We start from the raw sequence: 17,897 nt of genomic DNA, 5'->3' as shown, positions 1-17,897 counted from the left end.
ATCAACAGGGTGGAGCAAGCAGCTATGGCTGATCCTCAGCCCTGCCCTAAGGGGCCCCGTGTCTCAGTGTCCTGGTAATCGCTGCAAGCACCTTTGAGAGAAAGCTGCCCTCGAGTTCCGAGTTCTGCCCGCTGCCAAACAGTCCAGTTTCTCCCTGTATGAGTCTGGGTCCCCAGAGACTTGCCCGGAACTGGAGTTCAGAGCAGTCGGGGGCTTGTGACTCCCTCCCGATTCAAAAAGACAGCCGCGTCCTCGGTTGCCAGTCCTTGCAGCGTGCGCCTCCGTACCTCTGCACTTCCGCAGCTCCTCTGAGTCTCAGCGTACTTTTCTCTTTCCTTCTAGTTGTAGAATTTCCACTCAGCCAGCCTTCCTGTAGTTCTGGATGATGTCCGTTTTGTCTTTTAGTTGTATTTTTGAATTTGTTGTGGGAGGCAGCAATTTCCGGTGTTTACCTATGCCACCATCTTGGTTTCTCTCTACATGGCTGTTTTTGAAAGTCTTAATTACCCAAAGAGTTTCTTCTCCAGCATCTTTTTGTGGCCTTACATTGTCTATTATATATCTCCACTTATAAACTCTTGTTCCAGATGGCTGAGAGTCTTTGTTCTTCCCGTAGCTTTCATGATTACTGCCTGCTGCTTTTCTCTGCCTGAGATCCAAGTTAGATGAGACAGAGGTTAGATAACCCAAGATGGGTTAGATAGAACATAGCAAATAAGATCTCCTCTATTCCCTCTTGTTTGAGGGAGGTAATTGGGTTGCTGATTCCTCTAGACCAGCGGTCGCCAACCTTTCAGACCTCACGGACCACCTGGTTGGTGACTGCTGCTCTAGACCAAGACAGTGCCATGCCAGGGAGGGTTGGCATTAGTTGGGCGTTTACTTGACTTACATAGATATTTGACTGTTTCTCAGATCTCCGGTAAGGTTAGTTCAGCCAGTATTGGTTGGTTGGTTGTTGTTTTTTGTTGTCTCCTTAGGAACAAGGGCTTGGAGCTTCCTAGTTATCCATTTTGCTGATGTCATTCCTTAACTGTAGGTTTTCTGTAGATGGTCTATTGTCATGTTGAGGAGGTTCCTCCCTATTCCTAGTATACTGAGTTGGTTTTTTTTAAAAAGAATATGACATAGGTATTGAATTTTGTGAAGTGTATCTTCTGCAGTCTATTAATATGATATGGTTTTTCTTCTTTGGCTTGTTAATGTGCTGACTTATTTTTGAATCATCCTGTGATAAATTCCACTTGGTCGTGACATATAATTATTTTTATACATTGTTTGGATTCAGATTGTTTATATTTTGTTGAGGATTTTTGTATGTATACTCAAGAAAGATATTAATGTTGTCCTTTTCTTATAATGTCTTTGTTTGGCTTGGGTATTAAGGTAATGCAGAGCAGAATGAGTTGGGAAGTATTCTCTCTGCTTTTCTCTTCTGAAAGAGAGTGTAGTGAATTTGTTTAACATCTTAAATTTTGGTAGAACCTATCTGGGCGTGGTGCTTTCTGTTTTAAAAGGTTATTGTTGATTCAGTTTCTTTTTTTTAAATTTTTAAAAAAATATATATTTTATTGATTTTTTACAGAGAGGAAGGGAGAGGGATAGACAGTTAGAAACATCGATGAGAGAGAAACATTGATCAGCTGCTTCCTGCACACCCCCCACTGGGGATGTGCCCGCAACCAAGGTACATGCCCTTGACCGGAATCGAACCTGGGACCCTTCAGTCCTCAGGCTGACGCTCTAGTTATTGAGCCAAACCGGTTAGGGCTCAGTTTCTTTAGTAGATATAAGCCTACTCATTATCTGTTTCTGCTTGTATGAGTTTTGGTTGATTGCGCTTTCAAGGAATTGACCCATTTCCTCTAAGTTATCTCATTTGTTGGTATAGAGTTGTTCCTAGTATTCCTTTATTATCCTTTAATGTCCATAGGATGTGTAGTCACATCCCCTCTTTCATTTTGGTTATTAGTAATATGTGTCTTCTCTCCTTTTGTCTTAGGTGGCTAAAGGTTTATATATTTTACTGATGTTTTCAAAGAATCAGCTTTTGGTTTCTTAGTTTTCTGTTTTCAATTTCATTGATTTCTGCTCTAATTTTTATTTTTTATTTTCTTCTGCTTGCTTTAGAATTAATTTGCTTGTCTTCTAGTTTCCTAAAGTGGAAGCTTAGATTATTGATTTTAGATCTTTCTTCTTTTATAATACGTGCATTCAATGCTATAAATTTCCCTCCAAGCACTGTTTTCACTGCATCTCACAAATTTTGGTAAGTTTTATTTTCATTTTCGTTTAGTTAAATATATTTCTTAATTTATCTTGAGACTTCTTCTTTGACCTATGTGTTATATGGAAGTGTGTTGTTTAATCCCCAAGTATTTTGGAATTTTCCAGCTATTTTTGTTATTAATTTCTGGTTTAATTCTTTTTTTTTTTTTTTTGGTTTAATTCTTTTGTTGACTGAGAGCATACATTGTGTGATTTCTGTTCTCTTAAATTTGTAAAGGCATTTTTTAATGGCCCAGAATGTGATTTACTTTGGTAAATGTTCCATGTGAGCTGGAGAAGAATGCATATTCTGTTGTTGGATAAAGTAGTCTATAGAGGTTTATTTTATCCAATTGATTGATGGTGATGTTGAGTTTAACCACATCCTTACTGATTTTCTGTCTGTTGGATCTGTCCATTTCTGAAAGAGGGGTGTTGAAGTCTGCAGCTATAATAATTGATTCATCTGTCTTTCCTTGCAGTTCTGTAAATTTTTGACTTGTGTATTTTGAAGTTGAGTTGTTAGGAACATACACATTAAGGATTATTATTTCTTGGTGAAGAATTGACCCCTTTATCATTATGTAATGCCCCTCTTTATCTTTCATAATTTTCATTGCTCTGAAATCTGCTGTGTCTGATATTAATAAAGGTACTCCAGCTTTCCTTTGATTAGTGTTAACATGGTATGTATTTATCCATCCCTTTCTTTTAATCTATCTGTATTTCTATATTTAAAGTGGGTTTTTTGAAGACATTATATAGTTGGGTCTTGTTTTTTGATCCACTCTGACAACCTCTCTTTTAAATGGTGTACTTAGACCATTGACATTTAAAGTTATTATCGATACTATTGGATTAATAGCTACCATATTTGTTACTGTTTTCTATGAATTGCCTTTTTAATTTGTTTTTGTTTTGTCCTCCATCTTTTTCTGTCTTTAATTGAACATTTTCTATGATTACATTTTTTCATTCCCTTAGCATATTATTATACTTTAAAAAATAATCTTTTAAAGCCTGGCCAGCATGGCTCAGTGGTTGAGTGTCAACCTATGAACCAGGAGGTCATGATTCGATTCCTGACAGGGCACATGCCCAGGTTGTGGGCTTGATCACCAGTGTGGGGTGTGCAGGAGACAGCAGATCAGTGATTCTCTCTCATCATTGATGTTTCTATCTCACTCTCACTTCCTCTCTGAAATAAATAAATAAAATTTTTTAATTTTTAGAAAAGTGTTTGCCCTTGAATTTGCAATATACATTTACTTCACAAGCTGTATATTGGTCTGCTTAATTGTGTCCCACAAATCTCTTAGGCTCTACTCACTTTTCTTTGTTCCGTTTTCTTTCTGATTTTTATCCAAAATTCACTTCCAAGTCCACTTGCAACTAAAACTATACCACTTTATGGGTAGTGCAAGTACTTTATGACAGTCTTCCCAATTCTTCCCATCCCTATGACATTGCAATCATTCTTTCTTCAGAACCTGCAGTCACCATATACATTGTTGCCATTATTGATTTTACTTTTTTTTTTTTTTTGCTTAATTCCTTCACCTTTTTCACCCAGTCCCTCATTGCCATTTTTATTTTGAACAAACTTATTAGGTCAATTAAGAAAAAAAAAAATTTCCTTCATTTATTCCTTCTTTGTATAGATCTGTTTCTGACCTGTAACATTTTCTTTTTTTCTGAAGAATTTTTAACATTTTTTGCAAGGTAAGTCTACTGGTGACTAAATTCTCTTAGTTTTTTTTATATATTTTATTAATATTTTACAGAGAGGAAGGGAGGAAGGATAGAGAGTTAGAAACATCGATGAGAGAGAAACATCCATCAGCTGCCTCCTGCACACCTCCTACTGGGGATGTGCCCGCAACCAAGGTACATGCCCTTGACCGGAATCGAACCCGGGACCCTTCAGTCCACAGGCCAACACTCTATCCACTGAGCCAAACCAGTCAGGGCAATTCTCTTAATTTTTGTTGGTTTAAGAAAGTCTTGCCCTAGCCTGTTTGGCTAAATGGATAGAGCGTCAGCCTGCGGTCTGAAGGGGCCCGCGTTCAATTCCAGTCAAGGGCACATGCCCGGGTTGTGGGCTTGATCCCCAGTAAGGGGTGTGCAGGAGGCAGCTCATCAATGATTCTCTTTCATCATTGATGTTTCTTTCTCTCCGTTCCTCTCAGAAATAAATAAAAATATTTTTTTAAAAAAGAAAGTCTTTATTTGCCCTGGCCGGTGTGGCTCAGTTGTTTGAGTGTCATTTCATGCCTGGATTGCAGGTTCAATCCCTGGTCAGAACACATATGGGAGGCAGCTAATAGATGTTCCTTTCTCACATTGATGTTTCTCTCTCCCGCTCCCTTCTCTCCCTCCATCCCTCCCTCTCTAAACATATCCTAGGGCAGTGGTCGGCAAACTCATTAGTCAACAGAGCCAAATATCAACAATACAACGATTGAAATTTCTTTTGAGAGCCAGATTTTTTAAACTTAAACTATATAGGTAGGTACATTGTTATTAACTTAATTAGGGTACTCCTAAGGCTTAGGAAGAGCCACACTCAAGGGGTCAAAGAGCCGCATGTGGCTCGCGAGCCGCAGCTTGCCGACCACGGTGGTGAAGATTAAAAAAAAAGTTTCATCTGTCTGCTTATGTTACCCATGTGATCTTATATGTTGTTCACATTTTTGCACTAGAGTTCTTAACATACTAATCATACTTATTTTATATTCCTGGCTTGATAATTATAACAAATCTCCTATCTCTGAGTCTGGCTGGATCTGATGCTTACTCTTACCTCTTCAAAGTCTGTGTTTTTTTCTTCTTTTTAAAAAAAAATATATTTTATTGATTTTTTACAGAGAGGAAGGGAGAGGGATAGAGAGTTAGAAACATCGATGAGAGAGAAACATCGATCAGCTGCCTCCTGCACACCCCCTACTGGGGATGTGCCCACAACCAAGGTACATGCCCTTGACTGGAATCGAACCTGGGACCCTTCAGTCCGCAGGCCGACACTCTATTCACCGAGCCAAACCGGTCAGGGCTGTGTTTTTTTCTTCTAGTATGTTTTGGAATTTTTTGAATGCTGGACATGATGCACTGGGTCAAAGGAACTCAGGAAATTAGGCCATTAGTGTGAGGTTTTATGTTTATCTAGGAGTTAGGCTGTGTTTGCTATAGCTATACATGTCAGAGCTAATATTTCCCCTGGTGTCCTTGTTTTTGTCTCCTCTGTTGTCTTTAGGGTTTCATAGAGATTTCTTAAGGTCTGAATAGTGCAGTTTCATCAGTTGTATTAGTATTTGCCTATTATTATACACGAGCCCTGTTGATGTGGTAAGGAGGAGGAGTGTTCTGTAGTTGTGATTCGATCTTAGTCTTTTAGTGAACCCCTAGACCAGGGGTGGGCAAACTTTTTGACTCGAGGGCCACAATGGGTTCTTAAACTGGACCGGAGGGCCGGAACAAAAGCATGGATGGAGTGTTTGTGTGAACTAATATAAATTCAAAGTAAACATCATTACATAAAAGGGTATGGTCTTTTTTTTTTTTTTTTTAGTTTTATTCATTTCAAACGGGCCGGATCCGGCCCGCGGGCCGTAGTTTGCCCACGGCTGGGCTAGACTGTGACCTTCACAAGTGCTTTTCTGTTTGCCCCCCCCTCCCCTCCTTATATGAAATAGGAAGGCAGAGGGGGATAGAGTAGGGCATTTTCCTTTCCCCAAGTTAATTAGGTTCTGGTAAAACCTAAATAAGTTAAGTTCTCATAAAATAGTTTATCTGAGCCCAGCTGACATGGCTCAGTGGTTGAGCGTCAACCTATGAACCAGGAGGTCATGGTTTGATTCCCCTTCAGGGCATATGCCTGGGTTTCGGGCTCGATCCCCGGGTTGGAGTTGGGGGAGAGTAGGAGGCAGCTGATCAGTGATTCTCTCTCATCATTGATGTTTCTATCTCTCTCCCTCTCCCTTCCTCTCTTAAATCAATAAAAATAGATTAAAAAAACAACAACAAACGAACAGTTTACCTGAGGACAGGCCTTAACAAGAACAGAATACTCTGGGCATATCTCAAAATGGCTACTTTTCCCTTCCCCCTGCCAGAAGCACAAGGGTGTTTTGTTTTTTCTTTGACCTCCACTGTGAGAACCTGGTGGGGCTCCTGGAGGCAAACCTCACAAAAGTATGAGGGTCCCCCTAATGGGCCTCCTGAAATTGTATTAACTCTCAAACTTGTCCACACTGAGCCTCCAGCAATTCATCCATTATATTTTTATTTTTCCTGCCCGTTTCTGCCCTGGGTGCCTGCTTCAGTAAGCCGTGACTCTCTATCTGCCTGTCTTTCTCCAGTTGCTTGGGTAGTGTCTTGTCCTGTGACCTCAGTTCTCTGATGGATCTAAAAAGAGTTGTTCTTTTCAGTTTGTTCAGCCATTTTCTTAGTGTAAGGATGATAGTGACAACTTCCAAGTTATTTACATGCCAGATTAGAAAATGAAAGTCCCTTGCCTTTATTTACTTTTTTATTTTTTAAATATTAAAGTATAGTTGGTACACAATATTATATTAGTTCCAGGTGTGCAGCATAGTGATTCAGATGTGATTGCCACAATAAGTCTATTAATCATCGCTCGCTGGACAAAGTTGTTACGATATTGTTGACATAGTCCTGGTGCTATACCTTACTTCCTCTTGGCTTCTTTATTTTATAACTGGAATTTTGTACCTCTTATCTACCTTCACCTTTTTAATCCTTCCTCTTCCCCCTTCCCCTCTGGTAACCTCAATTTGTTCTCTGTACCTGTGGTTCTGTTTTGTTTATTCATTTGTGGTTTTAAAAAAATATGTTTTTATTGATTTTAGGGAGAAAGGAAGACAGAGGGAGAGAGAGAGAAAGAAACATCAATGTAAGAGAGAAGCATCGATTGGTTTCCTCCTGTACCCACCCCAACTGGGGACTGAACCAGCAACCTGGACAGGTGCCTTTAGTGGGAATTGAACCCTGACCTTTTGGTGCATGAGACGACATTCAGCCAGCTGAGCCACACCAGCCAGGGCAATAAGTGTGGCACAGCCCTAGTATGAAATTTAAAAAAATAAAGGTGACATTCCATTTGTCCTCTGGCTTAAAGCAGAAGTCCCTTGTCTTTCTTATCCTTATTTATCTGTACATAATGTGCTTTTTTAGCCTGGCTGCTTTTAGGATTTCTTTTTGAATACTGGTTTTCAACAACTTGATTATGATGTGCCTTGGTGTTGATTTCTTTTTAAAAAAATATATTTTATTGATTTTTTTACAGAGAGGAAGGGAGAAGGATAGAGAGTTAGAAACATCAATGAGAGAGAAACATCGATGAGCTGCCTCCTGCACACCCCCTACTGGGGATGTGCCCGCTACCAAGGTACATGCCCTTGACCGGAATCGAACTGGGACCTTTCAGTCCGCAGGCCAACGCTCTATCCACTGAGCCAAACCGGTTAGAGCTCTTTTTTTTTTTTTTTCACTTCACAACATTTTTTAATTTTTAGTTTATTTATTAACTTATTTTTAATATATATGTATTTTTTTATATTTTATTGATTTTTTTTTTTACAGAAAGGAAGGGAGAGGAATAGAGAGTTAGAAACATCGATGAGAGAGAAGCATCGATCAGCTGCCTCCTGCACACTCCCTACTGGGGATGTGACCGCAACCAAGGTACCTGCCCTTGACCAGAATCGAGCCTGGGACCCTTCAGTCTGCAGGCTGACGCTCCATCCATTGAGCCAAACCGGTTAGGGCTATTTTTAATATTTTTATTGATTTCAGAGAGGAAGGGAGAGGGAGAGGAAGATAGAAACATCAATGATGAGAGAGAATCATTGATTGGCTGCCTCCTGCATGTCCCCTACTGGGGATGGAGCCCTTCACCCGAGCATGTGCCCTTGATTGGAATCGAACTCGGGACCCTCTAGTCTGTAGGCCGATGCTCGATCCACTGAGCCAAACCATGCAGGGCTTTATTTATTTATTTTTTAATATTTTTAAAAATTCTTGTTGAAAGTATTACATATGTCCCCTTGCCCCCCATTGACTTTTCCCAGCCCGCTTCCACCCTCTTGGTGTTGATTTCTTGAGGTTTTTTCTTCTTGAGTTTTATTAATCCTCTTAGATCTGTGAACGTATAGTTTCCATCATATTTAGGATATTTTTCTTATTATTTTTCAGACGTTGTTTCTGTCTCTCTAGTGCTCTTCTTTTTCTGGGCCTCTATCATGCACATTGGATTACTTGATAATGTCTGGTGCTTTCCCCTCCCCCGCCCTGTGCTTTATTTGAATAGCTTCATTTTCTGTCTTTGAACTCTGATCTTTTCTTTTTCAGTGTTTATCTGATGTTAATCTGATAATGTGTATGTTTTCATTTCAGATATTGTTTATTTCATATGCAAAAGTTCCGAGATTTGGGTTTATACCTTCCATGATCTCATCAAGCTCTGCCTTCCTAATGTATGAAGCATATGTATAATATCTATTCTATTGTCCTTGTCTGCTGGTTCCTCTATCTCTGTTATTTTTAGGTCAGTTCCTATTCATTGATTTTTCTTATAGTCATGGTTCATATTTTCTTTTTTGCACCCTTCATTGCCTGCTTGTAATACTGGAACATTTCTCCTTTGTCAGCTATCCTGGTGATAATCTTGCCAGTGGAGGGTGCTGGAAGGGAAAGTCCTTTTCCTGGTTCTGTGTGCTTTGCTAATTGCTGTTCTGTGATGTGGACTAACATGTTGGACACATAGGGGTGCTCACCTCCCCTGAGTTTCCATGGCACTTTCTCTGGCGGCTTCCTAGCTACAAATTCAGCAGCACTCTCACAGATGCCAGTGGTGAGGTTATTTATATATCTGGAAGGGGACAGGCACTGCCAGGCAAGTTCCATGGGAACCCCAGCTGGCCTCCTGGTAGCTTTCTGGTTAGGTCATCAGCACCTCCAGCCTGGTGGCATCCTAGCACTCTTTGCAGACAGCTTCCCAGCTAATTGTGTTAGCATCCTAGCAGGTGGTTATTACCCCTGGCCTTGGTCTGGAGAGCCTATTGAATTTCCATCCAGTGGGCTGTGACCACCATCTCCCAGGTTGGAATCCTTCCCTTGGGTACCTCTCTTCACCCTAGGGCCGTGGTCGGCAAACCGCGGCTCACAAGCCACATGCGGCTCTTTGGCCCCTTGAGTGTGGCTCTTCCACAAAATACCACGTGTGGGTGCGCACGTACAGTGCGATTGAAACTTCGGGTATTTTGTGGAAGAGCCACACTCAAGGGGCCAAAGAGCCACATGTGGCTCGAGAGCCGCGGTTTGCCGAGCTGCAGTTTGCCAACCACTGCCCTAGGGTATTCTGTACAGTTCTCTTTTAGTTAATTCCCTATAAATAGCTAATAATTCTTTATATTAACTTCCATTGTTTAAAATACCATGTGATTTCTGTAGCCTGGCTGAGCCCTGATAGACCTTACGGGATACTGGATATTGTGAATTTATGTTGTTGGTTGCTGGGTTTTGTTATATTTCTTCAAATAGTGTGAATCTTGGTCTGGCGTGCAGTTAAGTTCCTTGGCATCAGTTGGTTCTGAGCTTTGTTCGGGTGGGTGCAGAGCTGCCTTTGGTCTGTGGCTAATTGAGCCCCATTGTGAAGGGGGATGCCCTTCTAAGGATTCTACCCAATGTCCTGTGAATTAGGAGGACTTTCCACATGGCTGTGGGAACACAAAATGTTCCCATCGCGCTATGAGCTCTGGGGATTATTCTGTCTGCTCATTTCCAGGGATTCTTGCCTGGGCCTCCTCCGTAGTTTCTCTCACACAGGTACAGACCTGTCCTCAGCCGAAGACTCAAGGGACCCTCTGCAGATCCTGGAGCTCTGTTGTCTGTGCATCCCCAGCCCCTAACACTCTGCCTCATGCATTCTAGCTACCTGGGCCTCCCTGACCTCCTAATTCTCCTTCCAGAAGATGGCCGGGTCTGAGTTTCCCTCCTTACACTGTAGCCTGGAAACCACCTCGGCCACAGCTGGTACAGTCATAGGGCTCAGTCTCACGGTTTCCCTTCTCTTGGGGACTCACTGTTCTGCACTGGTGTCCAGGGACTAAAAAAAAAGTATCATTTCTTGTCCAGTTTTCTCATTGTTCAGGGTCCCTTTTACTCTAAAATGAGTTCATACCTGGCTGGCGTGGCTCGGTGGTTGAGCGTTGACCTATGGGCCAGGAGGTCACAGTTTGATTCCCGGTTGGGGCACACCCCCAGTGTGGGCATGGGGAAGCAGCTGATCAATGATTCTCTCTCATCATTGGTATTTCTATCTCTTCCTCTCCCTTCCTCTATTCTGTCTGCTCATTTCCAGGGATTCTTGCCTGGGCCTCCTCCGTAGTTTCTCTCACACAGGTACAGACCTGTCCTCAGCCGAAGACTCAAGGGACCCTCTGCAGATCCTGGAGCTCTGTTGTCTGTGCATCCCCAGCCCCTAACACTCTGCCTCATGCATTCTAGCTACCTGGGCCTCCCTGACCTCCTAATTCTCCTTCCAGAAGATGGCCGGGTCTGAGTTTCCCTCCTTACACTGTAGCCTGGAAACCACCTCGGCCACAGCTGGTACAGTCATAGGGCTCAGTCTCACGGTTTCCCTTCTCTTGGGGACTCACTGTTCTGCACTGGTGTCCAGGGACTAAAAAAAAAGTATCATTTCTTGTCCAGTTTTCTCATTGTTCAGGGTCCCTTTTACTCTAAAATGAGTTCATACCTGGCTGGCGTGGCTCGGTGGTTGAGCGTTGACCTATGGGCCAGGAGGTCACAGTTTGATTCCCGGTTGGGGCACACCCCCAGTGTGGGCATGGGGAAGCAGCTGATCAATGATTCTCTCTCATCATTGGTATTTCTATCTCTTCCTCTCCCTTCCTCTCTGAAATCAATAAAAATATATTTTTAAAAATAAAATGAGTTCATAAACAAATGATCAAAAAATGGAACAGCCTGTCAGGAATTTGATGATGTTTTAGAACAGGTGGTGCCTTCTGGCTAATATGACTGACATTAACACTCCCTTTTTTCTTTTATTAACCAGTCACTGTATGAATGGGAACAGCAAGATGGCACAGCAAGCTCATGTTTTACCAGCTTCAATGGCCACCATTGGTGAGAGAAACTACACAGGAGCCCAAGTGAGGAAAGGAACAGGTCACCCATGCACTGCCTCCATGGCCCACCAGGACCCCAGCAGCCTTCGGACGAGGGGGAGCTGGACCAACAAGACCCCTACCTCTAGCCATTCTGCCTTGGTCAGAGGACCAGGATGGAGAGCACTGAGCTGGACTCATCGCTGGCTTCCTGCGGCCACCTCTGCCTCTGCGTGAGGCCTGTCCATGGCTGTAGCTGGGTTGAAGTGGCTGGTGGTGGCCAGTGCTGCCCTCCTGCACCTCCATGCTTGGGGCAGCTGTGCTTCCGTGCGGGCCACCCAGAGTCTGGGAAGTCAGCCTCACAAGGTGAGTGGAGTGGAGACGTGGCGTGAGAACGGTGCTGCTCCCACAGCCTGGAGCTTGCCATTCCCAAGAGGCCAAAGGCTGTAGCTGCCTTTCCTGGTCTCCTCCTAGGGGCACCTTCTTGTTTCCACAGCTGGGACTCTGCGTCTCAGGCCCCTCCCGGGGGCAGTGCCCAGACCTCTGGGTGGAGAGTGGAGGCAAGGCCCTGTGTCTGCCCACCATCGGGCCCCGCATAAGCAGGGTAGGACAAGTGCAGCATCTCTCACTGACGGCAGGCCTGACGAGGTGACTGTTAGGGGAAGGCTGAGGCACTGGGGGAGGATGGTTCAGTAGAAGCCTTTCTCCTCATACACCTGAACCCCCTACAAGCTCTCACTGTGCATATCCCGGCGTCCCCCAAGAGAAGCATTTAGCTGTAGGACTGTTACAGCTTATGGTTTCCCATGGTGGTGCAGGTGAAGCACCCAGGGGAGTGTCCTTCCCACTGGTAGGGCCACATCACCTCTGTCCTGCACTCTGAGGTGCAAGGATACTGAGAGCATGGAAGGTGAGCAGAGGGGTGGGGAATAGGGATGTGGGGAAGACAGTAGGAGCAGCCTTTCCCAGCTGGCTCATCCAGAAAGGAGTGGGCAGAGTTGGAAAAGATGCCCACTTTTGGGACTCAGGCGTGAGGTTCCGTGGCGAGAGCTGTGGTGGCCTCTGTGTTGTGGGGCAGCACCGTCACACAGGTATCAACCCCGGGGGCCACTTGCCCACATGACAGTCCTGTGCTTGGGCACAGGCGGTCCCCTTCTCTCAATGGAGATAAGCCCACGCCAGCTGTGCTCTGGGTCCTGCTCTCTGGCAGTCCTCAGCCTTTCCTCTGGCATCTCCATGACAGAACAGAGTCGTTCTGAGCTCTGCTTTCTGGCCAGGCCTTGAGTATTGCTCTGAAGGCTCCTTAGTCCATGGAGAGCCTCCCTCCCTCCCCATTAGGAGCTGTAACTTTGGGGCTCCCTTATCTCCCATGGGGACATGGAGGCTGAGGAGAATGGCCCAGTGGCAGAAGCCTGTCCCTTCAGTCATTCATCAGAGAGGACCAAGTCAGCTCTGCTCTGTGAGATGCTCACTCTTCAATGAGACAACCAGCGCAACTGAAGAGGGTGCAGTTTTCTCAGAAACCGTCATTACCCATCGGAAGCCATCACTGACCGTTTGGCTGAGGGGGCAGCGTCCCCGGAAAGGATGCAGCCCTAGTGCTGGCAGTCGCAGGCCCCCAGGCTTCTCCTCCAGGAGCGAGGCAATAGCCCTGAGCCGAGGATGAATGCTCTGTTCCCAGAGGAGTGTGGGATGAACGTCTAATGTGTAGAGTTGCCCTGCCTTGGCACTGTGCCATCTCACTTTTAGGACTGGGCTAATGAGGGCAGATACCATAGGGTTCAGATGAGCATACGGAGGCCTTCAATCCTGGAGATTCTTGGTTGGGCAGAGGGGAATGGGCTGTGTCCCATCTGGCCTTCTCATTGGCCGCATACCTCTGTATGGGACATTTGTAGCTCGGAGATGTCCACGTGGCCTATGCTAGTTGGACCAGCTTGCCTAATTATCAGCCCACATCCCTTCCAACTCTCCAGTTTAGCGATTCATTCCAGGTAATGAAAACAGACTGCTTCTGGCCGTGGAGTAGCTTGCAGTAGACCACTGCCTGCTGAGGACTCGGAGAACTGGCCTAACTCAGAAGGCACCAGCTTGAAGATCTGCAGAGTCACTCCCGCAGCACGACTCAGAGGGGAGCTCAAGGAGGTCAGCCCTACTTCCTGCACTGGCTTCTCCCCTCGGGGCTGGGTAAGGTGGCTGCCAAGAGGCAGAGAAGCTAGAGGAGCTCCACACAAGTTTGCAGGGCTGGGAAGCCCAAGCTGGGAGTGTGGCCTGCTGAGGAGGCAGGACCTGAGCGCCAAGACTCCTGCGAGGAAGGAGGCCAAAGAAGTGAAGTTGGCAGCAGCAGTTTTCTCTCAAGGCATTTGCTGGTGATATTGCTCAGGTAAGAGAAGCAGAGTGCTGAAAAGCGGAACAGGATTTTCGGCAGTTTCATGGTGCTGGGAATTGTTCGGGGCGTGTCAAAGAGTAATGACCCTAAGAAATATGCCAGACTCTCAGCGGGGACCTTTGGGGGTGGCACTCTGGGAGTGGGGGCAAGCCACAGGTGGATTGGACTTCATAAGGACTGCAGACAAGCTCAGTTTCAGCTGAGCCCCCGATTGGACTATGGCAGCTTGTCCCTCTGTTGCCCATCCAGGAGGGAGACATCATCCTGACTCTCCACCATTCTGACATACACAGTGCCTGACAGGTTACTAGGCAACTGAGAAACAGGACTGGGGGCGCGGGCAGTGATAGACCCACCAGAGATGAAGATATTGGAGCAATCAGACATGGACTTCAAAATAACTGATTAGCACAATAAAGTAAATAAAGAAAATGAGGAGTTTCACAGAGAACTGAATTCATAAAAAGTTAAAATTCTAAAGCAAAGGTGCAGTAACAGATGCTGTGTTGCTCTCAAAGCTGAGTGAGCTCGGAGGAGTCAGGAGAATTCCCGTGTTTGCTGCAGTAACCTCATCAGCCTGCTGAGATGGCAATGCAAGCAGTCAAGAGGGTGAACATTCAACTTCCACCTGAAGTAAATCCAATTTTGTATATAAGGAATTTGTCTTACAAAATCATAGCTGAAGAGATGAGATGTATGACATATTTGGGAAATATGGACCTATTTGTCTAATCAGAATGGGGAACACACCTGAAACGAGGGGAACAGTTCATGTGGTCTATGAAGACTTTTTTTTTTTAACTTCTCACCTGAGGATATGTTTTTATTGATTTTAGAAAAAGAAGGAGGTAGAGGGAATTAGAGAGGGGCGGGGGGAGAGAAAGAGAGAGAAAAACATCCATGTGAGAGAAACATCAATCAGTTGTCTCCCGTACATGCTCCTACCAGGGATCAAACCCGAAACCCTTTGGTGCACTGGACCAAGCAACTGAGCCCCATGGCCAGGGCTGTGAAGGCACCTTTGATGCCAAGAACACATGTGATCACCTGTCAGGATTCCGTGTTTGTAAGAACCTGTGGTTTGTACTATAATTGCCAACAGGGCATTTTAGAAGATAGTCACAAAGGAGGAACAGTTGAAGCTTTTCAAAGAAAATACAGCATCAACACAGATCTACCAAAGTAAACATTTTCTGCATTTTCATTTTTTACTGAAACCCCATAAATCACCACCACTATCCTTTTTGATTTTTAGTTAATATTGTGATTTCTTATTTGAGGTTCAAAATGACCTGCTTGAAACTTTGATACATGTTAGAATATGGTTGTTAGTAAACTTGTAGCTTTTTGTAAAACATGTCAGTGTTTTCTCTTGAATTTTCCCATCCTGTTTGATACAGGGGGCGGAGGGGGGCGCGTGGATGGCGGGCAAGGGGGGGCGTTGCCTGGAGCCTTAGCTTCTAGAGAGCAGGGAGCTATTTGTATTTTTTTTTTTTTAAGAATTCCCCCATTGACCCCCTCCAGCCTGCCCCCACCTCAGGCCCTCACCACCCCATTGTCTACGTCCATGGGCCTTGCTATTTGTATTCTTAATGCCTCCAGTATTCAGTCTAGTGCTTTAGAGGGTTGTCGTTTATTGAATGTCTATTAATAATGAAATTTTCATAGTAACTCAGTGAAGGTAGACATCTCCATTTTGCAGATAAGAAAACCAAAGCTCATCATGTTGGTTGAATGAATAAAGAGCTTACATTAAAAAAAAATAGGAGTGGCTTCTTTGCCTCTTTGCACCACCCAGACACTGCACAGGCCACTGGCACCAGGAAGATCTGGACTTCGGAGCACATCTTGGACCAGCCATGGGAAACTGTTACAACAGCTGCAATGCAGAAATACCCAAACCCTGTGAACCCAAGCATGGTTGGAGTTGGTGTGTTGGACAGACATATAGATCCTTCTGGAAAGTTGCAGAGCCATAGACTTCTCAGCACAGACTGGGGACTGCCTTTCATTGTGAATCTCTTATTGGTGCAGTGAGAACCAAAACACATAATATGTGAAAGAACATTCTGTAGTTGATCCTGTAAAACAATGGAACGTAAATCCAGTAACATATCATTTATAAATATGCTTTCAGTAGATGAGAGACTTACATATAAACTACATCCTCAGGACCCAGAAAAAACTGTTTTGACTCAAGACCCCATAATCACCATGAAAGGAGTCAGTCTCAGTAGTTATCTCAAAGGATTAATGGCAAGTACGATATCTTCAAATGCCAATAAAGAACTGCATAGAGTGCCAGGAGAGAATGGTTGAAGCCGGAGACCGGATCTTCCAGGATTTTAATTTAACTCTGGTTTAGAGGTTGTATAGGATTTTGGTTTAAAATATGGACATAAAAAGAAAAAGAGGGTTTGACCTCACCCCCAAAAGGGGGACTATTGTAATCATGAAATAAATGAAACATCACTGTCATTTAATTGTAGATTCTTTTGAGAACACCTTTTGCATATAAAATAAAAATCAGTTTATACACCAAAAAAAAAAATACAATTCAGTAGGTGGATTTAATAGGAGTTAGAGGCAGCTGAAGAGGGGCTCAGTGAACTGGAAGACAGGTGAACAGTAAATATTCATAAATAATAAATAGCAAATGCCAGTGCAACCAGCTGGCACTGTCTGATGAGCTTCCTTGTCCTGGCCCTTCAGGTCCTGCTTTTCCCCTCTGTAGAATTTCAGCCTTGTGTGGAAAGGGGGTGCTGTGAGAAGGCTTTTTGTGTGTGGGAGAGACGGGGCTTGGAGGAGGGGGCGCGCCTGGAAACTTGGAGAACGTTTTCCATAGCAACCTTGTTGGAAACGTTACGAGCACATTGGGAGTCCAGTCAGGAGAGTTCTGTGGCGAATGGAAATCTCTAAGAGCCTTGAGATTATCAGGAACACGAGCATGTTTGTGCTCATGGACTAGAGCTAAAGGTGCACTGACTTCTCCAACGTAACCTGAGAAAATGCCTTTGCGTCTCCTCCTGGATGTGGAGCACAGAGAAGTAGCACTGAGGGGCGGGGTGGTTGGGGAGCCAATAGAGGCTTGTCTGTGATGTGCAAAGGGGGCGCCTACGTTGTTCAGGCCTCCTGTACCGTGGAACTCGAGTGCCGCCTGTTCCCCTGACATCTGGGCACAGGCCTGGCAGGGGTGAGGAAGCAGGGGCTGCTGCTGAGCGTGACTGTGAAGCTGTTTTGGATTGTAGCGGTGCAGACGTCTGTTCTGAGAAATTTTCCATCCTGGGTTAATGGTTTCTTTATAACGAGGGCTGGTGACTTGTGGCTGGACCAAGGCCAGTGTGCTGAGTTGGGAGATGACTGCTGACCCGAACAGGTTGATTGACATGGATTAAAGCAATGTCACAGCAAACAGCTCAGCCCTTTATCTGTAGTAAAGGATAGAAGCCCCTTTGCCCTCTAAAATGCTGTCCGCGGGGTTAGCAAACATGCCTCCTGAGGGGAGGGGAAAGGAGTGATCCTGGGTGGAGTCTGACTGAAGGGGGCGGGCGGGGGGGGGGTGCTTGTGGGGCCATGATAGCCATCAGCTCCTGGGAGCTTCTGGTCAGTTCAAGCCGGGAGCCCAGAAGCCACTTGGATGCCTCGCAGTGTCCCTCGGGCTCAGGACAGGAGGCTGTGCTGTGTTCCCTGAGGCGGGTCCACAAGGAAGGGAAGTTCTCTCTGTAGTCAGGAAGGTTCCCCGGGAAGGTGGGGAGCAGGAGGCAAGTGCATAACCCCACTGCCTCCGACTTTGTCTGTGGAGCGCCTCCTGCATTGTAGGCACTGTGTTAGGCGTGGGGCAGTTTCATGGACAAGGTGGGCAGGTCTCTGCTCCTGTGGGGCTTGTGTTCTATCCAGTACAGTATGTTGGTGCTCTGTGCTGAGTTGAGACCTTAAATTAGTATAAACAAGTAAGAGCAAACACATTGAAACAAAGAAAAGAAGTGGTAAGGGTCATGGAAAATGACACTGGGAGCATGTGGATGGGGAGAGAACAGCCTCCCTGAACAAGTGACATTTGAGCTGAAATGGGAATGACATAGTGGCCCTTG

At 44.9% G+C, this 17,897-nt stretch overlaps 1 long non-coding RNA gene across 1 annotated transcript in view; it reads left to right on the top strand.

Annotated features, from left to right (window-relative positions):
- The window catches only part of LOC102259611, a 30,385-nt gene extending 15,740 nt beyond the window's left edge, over nt 1-14,645 (top strand). The window contains exons 2-3 of the long non-coding RNA XR_001363430.1: nt 11,366-11,783; nt 13,412-14,645. This is a non-coding gene — a long non-coding RNA (uncharacterized LOC102259611). The remainder of the gene's footprint in view (nt 1-11,365; nt 11,784-13,411) is intronic.
- The last annotated feature ends 3,252 nt before the right edge of the window (nt 14,646-17,897 follow it).

Source organism: Myotis brandtii, unplaced genomic scaffold, assembly GCF_000412655.1.
Source record: "Myotis brandtii unplaced genomic scaffold, ASM41265v1 scaffold397, whole genome shotgun sequence".
In the NCBI taxonomy this organism is placed as follows: domain Eukaryota; kingdom Metazoa; phylum Chordata; class Mammalia; order Chiroptera; family Vespertilionidae; genus Myotis; species Myotis brandtii.
Note: the sequence above shows the minus strand (reverse complement) of the source record. Positions and strands in the feature narration are given on the sequence as shown.